Consider the following 13,104-nt stretch of genomic DNA (forward strand, 5'->3'; position numbering starts at 1 on the left):
AGTGGTTAAGGCGTTGGACTCGAAATCCAATGGGATATTCCCGCGCAGGTTCGAATTCTGTTCACAGCGTCTTACTTTTAGTTTTGCTATTTAACTAAAGCTGACTTTCTACAAGATAGTTCCTTTACTAGTGAGGGGGTGTAGGAGAGCTGTGATGGCCGAGTGGTTAAGGCGTTGGACTCGAAATCCAATGGGATATTCCCGCGCAGGTTCGAATCCTGTTCACAGCGTCTTACTTTTAGTTTTGCTATTTAACTAAATCTGACTTTCTACAAGATAGTTCCTTTACTAGTGAGGGGATATGGGAGAGCTGTGATGGCCGAGTGGTTAAGGCGTTGGACTCGAAATCCAATGGGATATTCCCGCGCAGGTTCGAATTCTGTTCACAGCGTCTTACTTTTAGTTTTGCTATTTAACTAAAGCTGACTTTCTACAAGATAGTTCCTTTACTAGTGAGGGGGTGTAGGAGAGCTGTGATGGCCGAGTGGTTAAGGCGTTGGGCTTGAAATCCAATGGGTTATTCCCGCGCAGGTTCGAATCCTGTTCACAGCGTATCTTTTTGCATGTTGTGTGGTTAACGTCTTTCTTTTGGCATCTCGTTTGAAAGGCCACTGGTGAATACTGTTGGATGACACAAAATATGACAAAAGACTGGCCCGAGTAGAAAGTAGACAGCTGAACTGTAGAGTGGGAGAAAGAAAATGAAAGAAATCGTAGACAAAATTTAGAAAGTCAGATGAAATGTTTGTTATTTTATTTCCTAAACATTGTGTGCTGTGTATGGACGAGTGTGTCGAGGATAGAATTTGTTATTGTGCATTTGGAATAGTATTGATGTGTCATTTTGAGCTGGTGAAACCCTCCCAAGAAGTTGCTTGAGTCTGTTTGACTTGACTGTCGTGAGTGCTGTGATGGCCGAGTGGTTAAGGCGTTGGACTCGAAATCCAATGGGATATTCCCGCGCAGTTTCGAATCCTGTTCACAGCGTATCTTTTTGCATGTTGTGTGTTTAACGTCTTTCTTTTGGCATCTTGTTTGAAAGGCCACTGGTGAATACTGTTGGATGACACAAAATATGACAAAAGACTGGCCCGAGTAGAAAGTAGACAGCTGAACTGTAGAGTGGGAGAAAGAAAATGAAAGAAATCGTAGACAAAATTTAGAAAGTCAGATGAAATGTTTGTTATTTTATTTCCTCAACATTGTGTGCTGTGTATGGACGAGTGTGTCGAGGATAGAATTTGTTATTGTGCATTTGGAATAGTATTGATGTGTCATTTTGAGCTGGTGAAACCCTCCCAAGAAGTTGCTTGAGTCTGTTTGACTTGACTGTCGTGAGTGCTGTGATGGCCGAGTGGTTAAGGCGTTGGACTCGAAATCCAATGGGATATTCCCGCGCAGGTTCGAATCCTGTTCACAGCGTCTTACTTTTAGTTTTGCTATTTAACTAAAGCTGACTTTCTACAAGATAGTTCCTTTACTAGTGAGGGGATATGGGAGAGCTGTGATGGCCGAGTGGTTAAGGCGTTGGACTTGAAATCCAATGGGTTATTCCCGCGCAGGTTCGAATCCTGTTCACAGCGTATCTTTTTGCATGTTGTGTGGTTAACGTCTTTCTTTTGGCATCTTGTTTGAAAGGCCACTGGTGAATACTGTTGGATGACACAAAATATGACAAAAGACTGGCCCGAGTAGAAAGTAGACAGTTGAACTGTAGAGTGGGAGAAAGAAAATGAAAGAAATCGTAGACAAAATTTAGAAAGTCAGATGAAATGTTTGTTATTTTATTTCCTAAACATTGTGTGCTGTGTATGGACGAGTGTGTCGAGGATAGAATTTGTTATTGTGCATTTGGAATAGTATTGATGTGTCATTTTGAGCTGGTGAAACCCTCCCAAGAAGTTGCTTGAGTCTGTTTGACTTGACTGTCGTGAGTGCTGTGATGGCCGAGTGGTTAAGGCGTTGGACTCGAAATCCAATGGGATATTCCTGCGCAGGTTCGAATCCTGTTCACAGCGTCTTGCTTTTAGTTTTGCTATTTAACTAAAGCTGACTTTCTACAAGATAGTTCCTTTACTAGTGAGGGGATATGGGAGAGCTGTGATGGCCGAGTGGTTAATTCGTTGGACTTGAAATCCAATGGGTTATTCCCGCGCAGGTTCGAATCCTGTTCACAGCGTATCTTTTTGCATGTTGTGTGATTAACGTCTTTCTTTTGGCATCTCGTTTGAAAGGCCACTGGTGAATACTGTTGGATGACACAAAATATGACAAAAAGACTGGCCCGAGTAGAAAGTAGACAGCTGAACTGTAGAGTGGGAGAAAGAAAATGAAAGAAATCGTAGACAAAATTTAGAAAGTCAGATGAAATGTTTGTTATTTTATTTCCTAAACATTGTGTGCTGTGTATGGACGAGTGTGTCGAGGATAGAATTTGTTATTGTGCATTTGGAATAGTATTGATGTGTCATTTTGAGCTGGTGAAACCCTCCCAAGAAGTTGCTTGAGTCTGTTTGACTTGACTGCCGTGAGTGCTGTGATGGCCGAGTGGTTAAGGCGTTGGACTCGAAATCCAATGGGATATTCCCGCGCAGGTTCGAATTCTGTTCACAGCGTCTTACTTTTAGTTTTGCTATTTAACTAAAGCTGACTTTCTACAAGATAGTTCCTTTACTAGTGAGGGGGTGTAGGAGAGCTGTGATGGCCGAGTGGTTAAGGCGTTGGACTTGAAATCCAATGGGATATTCCCGCGCAGGTTCGAATCCTGTTCACAGCGTCTTACTTTTAGTTTTGCTATTTAACTAAATCTGACTTTCTACAAGATAGTTCCTTTACTAGTGAGGGGATATGGGAGAGCTGTGATGGCCGAGTGGTTAAGGCGTTGGAGTCGAAATCCAATGGGATATTCCCGCGCAGGTTCCAATTCTGTTCACAGCGTCTTACTTTTAGTTTTGCTATTTAACTAAAGCTGACTTTCTACAAGATAGTTCCTTTACTAGTGAGGGGGTGTAGGAGAGCTGTGATGGCCGAGTGGTTAAGGCGTTGGACTTGAAATCCAATGGGTTATTCCCGCGCAGGTTCGAATCCTGTTCACAGCGTATCTTTTTGCATGTTGTGTGGTTAACGTCTTTCTTTTGGCATCTCGTTTGAAAGGCCACTGGTGAATACTGTTGGATGACACAAAATATGACAAAAGACTGGCCCGAGTAGAAAGTATACAGCTGAACTGTAGAGTGGGAGAAAGAAAATGAAAGAAATCGTAGACAAAATTTAGAAAGTCAGATGAAATGTTTGTTATTTTATTTCCTCAACATTGTGTGCTGTGTATGGACGAGTGTGTCGAGGATAGAATTTGTTATTGTGCATTTGGAATAGTATTGATGTGTCATTTTGAGCTGGTGAAACCCTCCCAAGAAGTTGCTTGAGTCTGTTTGACTTGACTGCCGTGAGTGCTGTGATGGCCGAGTGGTTAAGGCGTTGGACTCGAAATCCAATGGGATATTCCCGCGCAGGTTCGAATTCTGTTCACAGCGTCTTACTTTTAGTTTTGCTATTTAACTAAAGCTGACTTTCTACAAGATAGTTCCTTTACTAGTGAGGGGATATGGGAGAGCTGTGATGGCCGAGTGGTTAAGGCGTTGGACTTGAAATCCAATGGGTTATTCCCGCGCAGGTTCGAATCCTGTTCACAGCGTATCTTTTTGCATGTTGTGTGGTTAACGTCTTTCTTTTGGCATCTCGTTTGAAAGGCCACTGGTGAATACTGTTGGATGACACAAAATATGACAAAAGACTGGCCCGAGTAGAAAGTAGACAGCTGAACTGTAGAGTGGGAGAAAGAAAATGAAAGAAATCGTAGACAAAATTTAGAAAGTCAGATGAAATGTTTGTTATTTTATTTCCTAAACATTGTGTGCTGTGTATGGACGAGTGTGTCGAGGATAGAATTTGTTATTGTGCATTTGGAATAGTATTGATGTGTCATTTTGAGCTGGTGAAACCCTCCCAAGAAGTTGCTTGAGTCTGTTTGACTTGACTGTCGTGAGTGCTGTGATGGCCGAGTGGTTAAGGCGTTGGACTCGAAATCCAATGGGATATTCCCGCGCAGTTTCGAATCCTGTTCACAGCGTCTTACTTTTAGTTTTGCTATTTAACTAAAGCTGACTTTCTACAAGATAGTTCCTTTACTAGTGAGGGGATATGGGAGAACTGTGATGGCCGAGTGGTTAATTCGTTGGACTTGAAATCCAATGGGTTATTCCCACGCAGGTTCGAATCCTGTTCACAGCGTATCTTTTTGCATGTTGTGTGGTTAACGTCTTTCTTTTGGCATCTCGTTTGAAAGGCCACTGGTGAATACTGTTGGATGACACAAAATATGACAAAAGACTGGCCCGAGTAGAAAGTAGACAGCTGAACTGTAGAGTGGGAGAAAGAAAATGAAAGAAATCGTAGACAAAATTTAGAAAGTCAGATGAAATGTTTTTTATTTTGTTTCCTCAACATTGTGTGCTGTGTATGGACGAGTGTGTCGAGGATAGAATTTGTTATTGTGCATTTGGAATAGTATTGATGTGTCATTTTGAGCTGGTGAAACCCTCCCAAGAAGTTGCTTGAGTCTGTTTGACTTGACTGCCGTGAGTGCTGTGATGGCCGAGTGGTTAAGGCGTTGGACTCGAAATCCAATGGGATATTCCCGCGCAGGTTCGAATCCTGTTCACAGCGTCTTACTTTTAGTTTTGCTATTTAACTAAAGCTGACTTTCTACAAGATAGTTCCTTTACTAGTGAGGGGATATGGGAGAGCTGTGATGGCCGAGTGGTTAAGGCGTTGGACTTGAAATCCAATGGGTTATTCCCGCGCAGGTTCGAATCCTGTTCACAGCGTATCTTTTTGCATGTTGTGTGGTTAACGTCTTTCTTTTGGCATCTCGTTTGAAAGGCCACTAGTGAATACTGTTGGATGACACAAAATATGACAAAAGACTGGCCCGAGTAGAAAGTAGACAGCTGAACTGTAGAGTGGGAGAAAGAAAATGAAAGAAATCGTAGACAAAATTTAGAAAGTCAGATGAAATGTTTGTTATTTTATTTCCTAAACATTGTGTGCTGTGTATGGACGAGTGTGTCGAGGATAGAATTTGTTATTGTGCATTTGGAATAGTATTGATGTGTCATTTTGAGCTGGTGAAACCCTCCCAAGAAGTTGCTTGAGTCTGTTTGACTTGACTGTCGTGAGTGCTGTGATGGCCGAGTGGTTAAGGCGTTGGACTCGAAATCCAATGGGATATTCCCGCGCAGTTTCGAATCCTGTTCACAGCGTATCTTTTTGCATGTTGTGTGGTTAACGTCTTTCTTTTGGCATCTTGTTTGAAAGGCCACTGGTGAATACTGTTGGATGACACAAAATATGACAAAAGACTGGCCCGAGTAGAAAGTAGACAGCTCAACTGTAGAGTGGGAGAAAGAAAATGAAAGAAATCGTAGACAAAATTTAGAAAGTCAGATGAAATGTTTGTTATTTTATTTCCTCAACATTGTGTGCTGTGTATGGACGAGTGTGTCGAGGATAGAATTTGTTATTGTGCATTTGGAATAGTATTGATGTGTCATTTTGAGCTGGTGAAACCCTCCCAAGAAGTTGCTTGAGTCTGTTTGACTTGACTGCCGTGAGTGCTGTGATGGCCGAGTGGTTAAGGCGTTGGACTCGAAATCCAATGGGATATTCCCGCGCAGGTTCGAATTCTGTTCACAGCGTCTTACTTTTAGTTTTGCTATTTAACTAAAGCTGACTTTCTACAAGATAGTTCCTTTACTAGTGAGGGGATATGGGAGAGCTGTGATGGCCGAGTGGTTAAGGCGTTGGACTTGAAATTCAATGGGTTATTCCCGCGCAGGTTCGAATCCTGTTCACAGCGTATCTTTTTGCATGTTGTGTGGTTAACGTCTTTCTTTTGGCATCTCGTTTGAAAGGCCACTGGTGAATACTGTTGGATGACACAAAATATGACAAAAGACTGGCCCGAGTAGAAAGTAGACAGCTGAACTGTAGAGTGGGAGAAAGAAAATGAAAGAAATCGTAGACAAAATTTAGAAAGTCAGATGAAATGTTTGTTATTTTATTTCCTAAACATTGTGTGCTGTGTATGGACGAGTGTGTCGAGGATAGAATTTGTTATTGTGCATTTGGAATAGTATTGATGTGTCATTTTGAGCTGGTGAAACCCTCCCAAGAAGTTGCTTGAGTCTGTTTGACTTGACTGTCGTGAGTGCTGTGATGGCCGAGTGGTTAAGGCGTTGGACTCGAAATCCAATGGGATATTCCCGCGCAGGTTCGAATCCTGTTCACAGCGTCTTACTTTTAGTTTTGCTATTTAACTAAAGCTGACTTTCTACAAGATAGTTCCTTTACTAGTGAGGGGATATGGGAGAGCTGTGATGGCCGAGTGGTTAATTCGTTGGACTTGAAATCCAATGGGTTATTCCCACGCAGGTTCGAATCCTGTTCACAGCGTATCTTTTTGCATGTTGTGTGGTTAACGTCTTTCTTTTGGCATCTCGTTTGAAAGGCCACTGGTGAATACTGTTGGATGACACAAAATATGACAAAAGACTGGCCCGAGTAGAAAGTAGACAGCTCAACTGTAGAGTGGGAGAAAGAAAATGAAAGAAATCGTAGACAAAGTTTAGAAAGTCAGATGAAATGTTTGTTATTTTATTTCCTCAACATTGTGTGCTGTGTATGGACGAGTGTGTCGAGGATAGAATTTGTTATTGTGCATTTGGAATAGTATTGATGTGTCATTTTGAGCTGGTGAAACCCTCCCAAGAAGTTGCTTGAGTCTGTTTGACTTGACTGCCGTGAGTGCTGTGATGGCCGAGTGGTTAAGGCGTTGGACTCGAAATCCAATGGGATATTCCCGCGCAGGTTCGAATCCTGTTCACAGCGTCTTACTTTTAGTTTTGCTATTTAACTAAAGCTGACTTTCTACAAGATAGTTCCTTTACTAGTGAGGGGATATGGGAGAGCTGTGATGGCCGAGTGGTTAAGGCGTTGGACTTGAAATCCAATGGGTTATTCCCGCGCAGGTTCGAATCCTGTTCACAGCGTATCTTTTTGCATGTTGTGTGGTTAACGTCTTTCTTTTGGCATCTCGTTTGAAAGGCCACTAGTGAATACTGTTGGATGACACAAAATATGACAAAAGACTGGCCCGAGTAGAAAGTAGACAGCTGAACTGTAGAGTGGGAGAAAGAAAATGAAAGAAATCGTAGACAAAATTTAGAAAGTCAGATGAAATGTTTGTTATTTTATTTCCTCAACATTGTGTGCTGTGTATGGACGAGTGTGTCGAGGATAGAATTTGTTATTGTGCATTTGGAATAGTATTGATGTGTCATTTTGAGCTGGTGAAACCCTCCCAAGAAGTTGCTTGAGTCTGTTTGACTTGACTGCCGTGAGTGCTGTGATGGCCGAGTGGTTAAGGCGTTGGACTCGAAATCCAATGGGATATTCCCGCGCAGGTTCGAATCCTGTTCACAGCGTCTTGATTTTAGTTTTGCTATTTAACTAAAGCTGACTTTCTACAAGATAGTTCCTTTACTAGTGAGGGGATATGGGAGAGCTGTGATGGCCGAGTGGTTAAGGCGTTGGACTCGAAATCCAATGGGATATTCCCGCGCAGGTTCGAATTCTGTTCAGAGCGTCTTACTTTTAGTTTTGCTATTTAACTAAAGCTGACTTTCTACAAGATAGTTCCTTTACTAGTGAGGGGATATGGGAGAGCTGTGATGGCCGAGTGGTTAAGGCGTTGGACTTGAAATCCAATGGGTTATTCCCGCGCAGGTTCGAATCCTGTTCACAGCGTATCTTTTTGCATGTTGTGTGGTTAACGTCTTTCTTTTGGCATCTCGTTTGAAAGGCCACTGGTGAATACTGTTGGATGACACAAAATATGACAAAAGACTGGCCCGAGTAGAAAGTAGACAGCTGAACTGTAGAGTGGGAGAAAGAAAATGAAAGAAATCGTAGACAAAATTTAGAAAGTCAGATGAAATGTTTGTTATTTTATTTCCTCAACATTGTGTGCTGTGTATGGACGAGTGTGTCGAGGATAGAATTTGTTATTGTGCATTTGGAATAGTATTGATGTGTCATTTTGAGCTGGTGAAACCCTCCCAAGAAGTTGCTTGAGTCTGTTTGACTTGACTGCCGTGAGTGCTGTGATGGCCGAGTGGTTAAGGCGTTGGACTCGAAATCCAATGGGATATTCCCGCGCAGGTTCGAATCCTGTTCACAGCGTCTTGATTTTAGTTTTGCTATTTAACTAAAGCTGACTTTCTACAAGATAGTTCCTTTACTAGTGAGGGGATATGGAAGAGCTGTGATGGCCGAGTGGTTAATTCGTTGGACTTGAAATCCAATGGGTTATTCCCGCGCAGGTTCGAATCCTGTTCACAGCGTATCTTTTTGCATGTTGTGTGGTTAACGTCTTTCTTTTGGCATCTCGTTTGAAAGGCCACTGGTGAATACTGTTGGATGACACAAAATATGACAAAAGACTGGCCCGAGTAGAAAGTAGACAGCTGAACTGTAGAGTGGGAGAAAGAAAATGAAAGAAATCGTAGACAAAATTTAGAAAGTCAGATGAAATGTTTGTTATTTTATTTCCTCAACACTGTGTGCTGTGTATGGACGAGTGTGTCGAGGATAGAATTTGTTATTGTGCATTTGGAATAGTATTGATGTGTCATTTTGAGCTGGTGAAACCCTCCCAAGAAGTTGCTTGAGTCTGTTTGACTTGACTGCCGTGAGTGCTGTGATGGCCGAGTGGTTAAGGCGTTGGACTCGAAATCCAATGGGATATTCCTGCGCAGGTTCGAATCCTGTTCACAGCGTCTTACTTTTAGTTTTGCTATTTAACTAAAGCTGACTTTCTACAAGATAGTTCCTTTACTAGTGAGGGGATATGGGAGAGCTGTGATGGCCGAGTGGTTAAGGCGTTGGACTTGAAATCCAATTGGGTTATTCCCGCGCAGGTTCGAATCCTGTTCACAGCGTATCTTTTTGCATGTTGTGTGGTTAACGTCTTTCTTTTGGCATCTCGTTTGAAAGGCCACTGGTGAATACTGTTGGATGACACAAAATATGACAAAAGACTGGCCCGAGTAGAAAGTAGACAGCTGAACTGTAGAGTGGGAGAAAGAAAATGAAAGAAATCGTAGACAAAATTTAGAAAGTCAGATGAAATGTTTGTTATTTTATTTCCTAAACATTGTGTGCTGTGTATGGACGAGTGTGTCGAGGATAGAATTTGTTATTGTGCATTTGGAATAGTATTGATGTGTCATTTTGAGCTGGTGAAACCCTCCCAAGAAGTTGCTTGAGTCTGTTTGACTTGACTGCCGTGAGTGCTGTGATGGCCGAGTGGTTAAGGCGTTGGACTCGAAATCCAATGGGATATTCCCGCGCAGGTTCGAATTCTGTTCACAGCGTCTTACTTTTAGTTTTGCTATTTAACTAAAGCTGACTTTCTACAAGATAGTTCCTTTACTAGTGAGGGGGTGTAGGAGAGCTGTGATGGCCGAGTGGTTAAGGCGTTGGACTTGAAATCCAATGGGATATTCCCGCGCAGGTTCGAATCCTGTTCACAGCGTCTTACTTTTAGTTTTGCTATATAACTAAATCTGACTTTCTACAAGATAGTTCCTTTACTAGTGAGGGGATATGGGAGAGCTGTGATGGCCGAGTGGTTAAGGCGTTGGACTCGAAATCCAATGGGATATTCCCGCGCAGGTTCGAATTCTGTTCAGAGCGTCTTACTTTTAGTTTTGCTATTTAACTAAAGCTGACTTTCTACAAGATAGTTCCTTTACTAGTGAGGGGATATGGGAGAGCTGTGATGGCCGAGTGGTTAAGGCGTTGGACTTGAAATCCAATGGGTTATTCCCGCGCAGGTTCGAATCCTGTTCACAGCGTATCTTTTTGCATGTTGTGTGGTTAACGTCTTTCTTTTGGCATCTCGTTTGAAAGGCCACTGGTGAATACTGTTGGATGACACAAAATATGACAAAAGACTGGCCCGAGTAGAAAGTAGACAGCTGAACTGTAGAGTGGGAGAAAGAAAATGAAAGAAATCGTAGACAAAATTTAGAAAGTCAGATGAAATGTTTGTTATTTTATTTCCTAAACATTGTGTGCTGTGTATGGACGAGTGTGTCGAGGATAGAATTTGTTATTGTGCATTTGGAATAGTATTGATGTGTCATTTTGAGCTGGTGAAACCCTCCCAAGAAGTTGCTTGAGTCTGTTTGACTTGACTGTCGTGAGTGCTGTGATGGCCGATTGGTTAAGGCGTTGGACTCGAAATCCAATGGGATATTCCCGCGCAGGTTCGAATCCTGTTCACAGCGTATCTTTTTGCATGTTGTGTGGTTAACGTCTTTCTTTTGGCATCTCGTTTGAAAGGCCACTGGTGAATACTGTTGGATGACACAAAATATGACAAAAGACTGGCCCGAGTAGAAAGTAGACAGCTCAACTGTAGAGTGGGAGAAAGAAAATGAAAGAAATCGTAGACAAAATTTAGAAAGTCAGATGAAATGTTTGTTATTTTATTTCCTCAACATTGTGTGCTGTGTATGGACGAGTGTGTCGAGGATAGAATTTGTTATTGTGCATTTGGAATAGTATTGATGTGTCATTTTGAGCTGGTGAAACCCTCCCAAGAAGTTGCTTGAGTCTGTTTCACTTGACTGCCGTGAGTGCTGTGATGGCCGAGTGGTTAAGGCGTTGGACTCGAAATCCAATGGGATATTCCCGCGCAGGTTCGAATTCTGTTCACAGCGTCTTACTTTTAGTTTTGCTATTTAACTAAAGCTGACTTTCTACAAGATAGTTCCTTTACTAGTGAGGGGATATGGGAGAGCTGTGATGGCCGAGTGGTTAATTCGTTGGACTTGAAATCCAATGGGTTATTCCCGCGCAGGTTCGAATCCTGTTCACAGCGTATCTTTTTGCATGTTGTGTGGTTAACGTCTTTCTTTTGGCATCTCGTTTGAAAGGCCACTGGTGAATACTGTTGGATGACACAAAATATGACAAAAGACTGGCCCGAGTAGAAAGTAGACAGCTGAACTGTAGAGTGGGAGAAAGAAAATGAAAGAAATCGTAGACAAAATTTAGAAAGTCAGATGAAATGTTTGTTATTTTATTTCCTAAACATTGTGTGCTGTGTATGGACGAGTGTGTCGAGGATAGAATTTGTTATTGTGCATTTGGAATAGTATTGATGTGTCATTTTGAGCTGGTGAAACCCTCCCAAGAAGTTGCTTGAGTCTGTTTGACTTGACTGTCGTGAGTGCTGTGATGGCCGAGTGGTTGAGGCGTTGGACTCGAAATCCAATGGGATATTCCCGCGCAGGTTCGAATCCTGTTCACAGCGTCTTACTTTTAGTTTTGCTATTTAACTAAAGCTGACTTTCTACAAGATAGTTCCTTTACTAGTGAGGGGATATGGGAGAGCTGTGATGGCCGAGTGGTTAATTCGTTGGACTTGAAATCCAATGGGTTATTCCCGCGCAGGTTCGAATCCTGTTCACAGCGTATCTTTTTGCATGTTGTGTGGTTAACGTCTTTCTTTTGGCATCTCGTTTGAAAGGCCACTGGTGAATACTGTTGGATGACACAAAATATGACAAAAGACTGGCCCGAGTAGAAAGTAGACAGCTCAACTGTAGAGTGGGAGAAAGAAAATGAAAGAAATCGTAGACAAAATTTAGAAAGTCAGATGAAATGTTTGTTATTTTATTTCCTAAACATTGTGTGCTGTGTATGGACGAGTGTGTCGAGGATAGAATTTGTTATTGTGCATTTGGAATAGTATTGATGTGTCATTTTGAGCTGGTGAAACCCTCCCAAGAAGTTGCTTGAGTCTGTTTGACTTGACTGTCGTGAGTGCTGTGATGGCCGAGTGGTTAAGGCGTTGGACTCGAAATCCAATGGGATATTCCCGCGCAGGTTCGAATCCTGTTCACAGCGTCTTGATTTTAGTTTTGCTATTTAACTAAAGCTGACTTTCTACAAGATAGTTCCTTTACTAGTGAGGGGATATGGAAGAGCTGTGATGGCCGAGTGGTTAATTCGTTGGACTTGAAATCCAATGGGTTATTCCCGCGCAGGTTCGAATCCTGTTCACAGCGTATCTTTTTGCATGTTGTGTGGTTAACGTCTTTCTTTTGGCATCTCGTTTGAAAGGCCACTGGTGAATACTGTTGGATGACACAAAATATGACAAAAGACTGGCCCGAGTAGAAAGTAGACAGCTGAACTGTAGAGTGGGAGAAAGAAAATGAAAGAAATCGTAGACAAAATTTAGAAAGTCAGATGAAATGTTTGTTATTTTATTTCCTCAACATTGTGTGCTGTGTATGGACGAGTGTGTCGAGGATAGAATTTGTTATTGTGCATTTGGAATAGTATTGATGTGTCATTTTGAGCTGGTGAAACCCTCCCAAGAAGTTGCTTGAGTCTGTTTGACTTGACTGCCGTGAGTGCTGTGATGGCCGAGTGGTTAAGGCGTTGGACTCGAAATCCAATGGGATATTCCCGCGCAGGTTCGAATCCTGTTCACAGCGTCTTACTTTTAGTTTTGCTATTTAACTAAAGCTGACTTTCTACAAGATAGTTCCTTTACTAGTGAGGGGATATGGGAGAGCTGTGATGGCCGAGTGGTTAAGGCGTTGGACTTGAAATCCAATGGGTTATTCCCGCGCAGGTTCGAATCCTGTTCACAGCGTATCTTTTTGCATGTTGTGTGGTTAACGTCTTTCTTTTGGCATCTCGTTTGAAAGGCCACTGGTGAATACTGTTGGATGACACAAAATATGACAAAAGACTGGCCCGAGTAGAAAGTAGACAGCTGAACTGTAGAGTGGGAGAAAGAAAATGAAAGAAATCGTAGACAAAATTTAGAAAGTCAGATGAAATGTTTGTTATTTTATTTCCTAAACATTGTGTGCTGTGTATGGACGAGTGTGTCGAGGATAGAATTTGTTATTGTGCATTTGGAATAGTATTGATGTGTCATTTTGAGCTGGTGAAACC

At 42.1% G+C, this 13,104-nt stretch overlaps 14 non-coding genes across 14 annotated transcripts; all 14 read left to right on the forward strand.

Moving 5' to 3' along the window:
• Window positions 1-148: 148 nt before the first annotated feature.
• Trnas-cga (transfer RNA serine (anticodon CGA)) lies at window positions 149-230 on the forward strand. Its single transcript has one exon. It is a non-coding gene; the product is annotated as a tRNA-Ser (tRNA).
• A 1,110-nt stretch (window positions 231-1,340) lies between these two features.
• Trnas-cga (transfer RNA serine (anticodon CGA)) lies at window positions 1,341-1,422 on the forward strand. The gene has a single exon. It is a non-coding gene; the product is annotated as a tRNA-Ser (tRNA).
• A 3,221-nt stretch (window positions 1,423-4,643) lies between these two features.
• On the forward strand, window positions 4,644-4,725 carry Trnas-cga (transfer RNA serine (anticodon CGA)). The gene has a single exon. It is a non-coding gene; the product is annotated as a tRNA-Ser (tRNA).
• Window positions 4,726-4,804: 79 nt separating this feature from the next.
• Window positions 4,805-4,886, forward strand: Trnas-uga (transfer RNA serine (anticodon UGA)). The gene has a single exon. It is a non-coding gene; the product is annotated as a tRNA-Ser (tRNA).
• A 1,384-nt stretch (window positions 4,887-6,270) lies between these two features.
• Window positions 6,271-6,352, forward strand: Trnas-cga (transfer RNA serine (anticodon CGA)). The gene has a single exon. It is a non-coding gene; the product is annotated as a tRNA-Ser (tRNA).
• Window positions 6,353-6,866: 514 nt separating this feature from the next.
• Window positions 6,867-6,948, forward strand: Trnas-cga (transfer RNA serine (anticodon CGA)). Its single transcript has one exon. It is a non-coding gene; the product is annotated as a tRNA-Ser (tRNA).
• A 79-nt stretch (window positions 6,949-7,027) lies between these two features.
• On the forward strand, window positions 7,028-7,109 carry Trnas-uga (transfer RNA serine (anticodon UGA)). Its single transcript has one exon. It is a non-coding gene; the product is annotated as a tRNA-Ser (tRNA).
• Window positions 7,110-7,462: 353 nt separating this feature from the next.
• Trnas-cga (transfer RNA serine (anticodon CGA)) lies at window positions 7,463-7,544 on the forward strand. The gene has a single exon. It is a non-coding gene; the product is annotated as a tRNA-Ser (tRNA).
• Window positions 7,545-7,784: 240 nt separating this feature from the next.
• On the forward strand, window positions 7,785-7,866 carry Trnas-uga (transfer RNA serine (anticodon UGA)). The gene has a single exon. It is a non-coding gene; the product is annotated as a tRNA-Ser (tRNA).
• A 353-nt stretch (window positions 7,867-8,219) lies between these two features.
• On the forward strand, window positions 8,220-8,301 carry Trnas-cga (transfer RNA serine (anticodon CGA)). Its single transcript has one exon. It is a non-coding gene; the product is annotated as a tRNA-Ser (tRNA).
• Window positions 8,302-9,895: 1,594 nt separating this feature from the next.
• Trnas-uga (transfer RNA serine (anticodon UGA)) lies at window positions 9,896-9,977 on the forward strand. The gene has a single exon. It is a non-coding gene; the product is annotated as a tRNA-Ser (tRNA).
• Window positions 9,978-11,957: 1,980 nt separating this feature from the next.
• Window positions 11,958-12,039, forward strand: Trnas-cga (transfer RNA serine (anticodon CGA)). The gene has a single exon. It is a non-coding gene; the product is annotated as a tRNA-Ser (tRNA).
• Window positions 12,040-12,553: 514 nt separating this feature from the next.
• Trnas-cga (transfer RNA serine (anticodon CGA)) lies at window positions 12,554-12,635 on the forward strand. The gene has a single exon. It is a non-coding gene; the product is annotated as a tRNA-Ser (tRNA).
• A 79-nt stretch (window positions 12,636-12,714) lies between these two features.
• Window positions 12,715-12,796, forward strand: Trnas-uga (transfer RNA serine (anticodon UGA)). Its single transcript has one exon. It is a non-coding gene; the product is annotated as a tRNA-Ser (tRNA).
• Window positions 12,797-13,104: the final 308 nt, after the last annotated feature.

The sequence above is a fragment of the Haliotis asinina genome, chromosome 5, assembly GCF_037392515.1.
Source record: "Haliotis asinina isolate JCU_RB_2024 chromosome 5, JCU_Hal_asi_v2, whole genome shotgun sequence".
Taxonomy (NCBI): Eukaryota; Metazoa; Mollusca; class Gastropoda; order Lepetellida; family Haliotidae; genus Haliotis; species Haliotis asinina.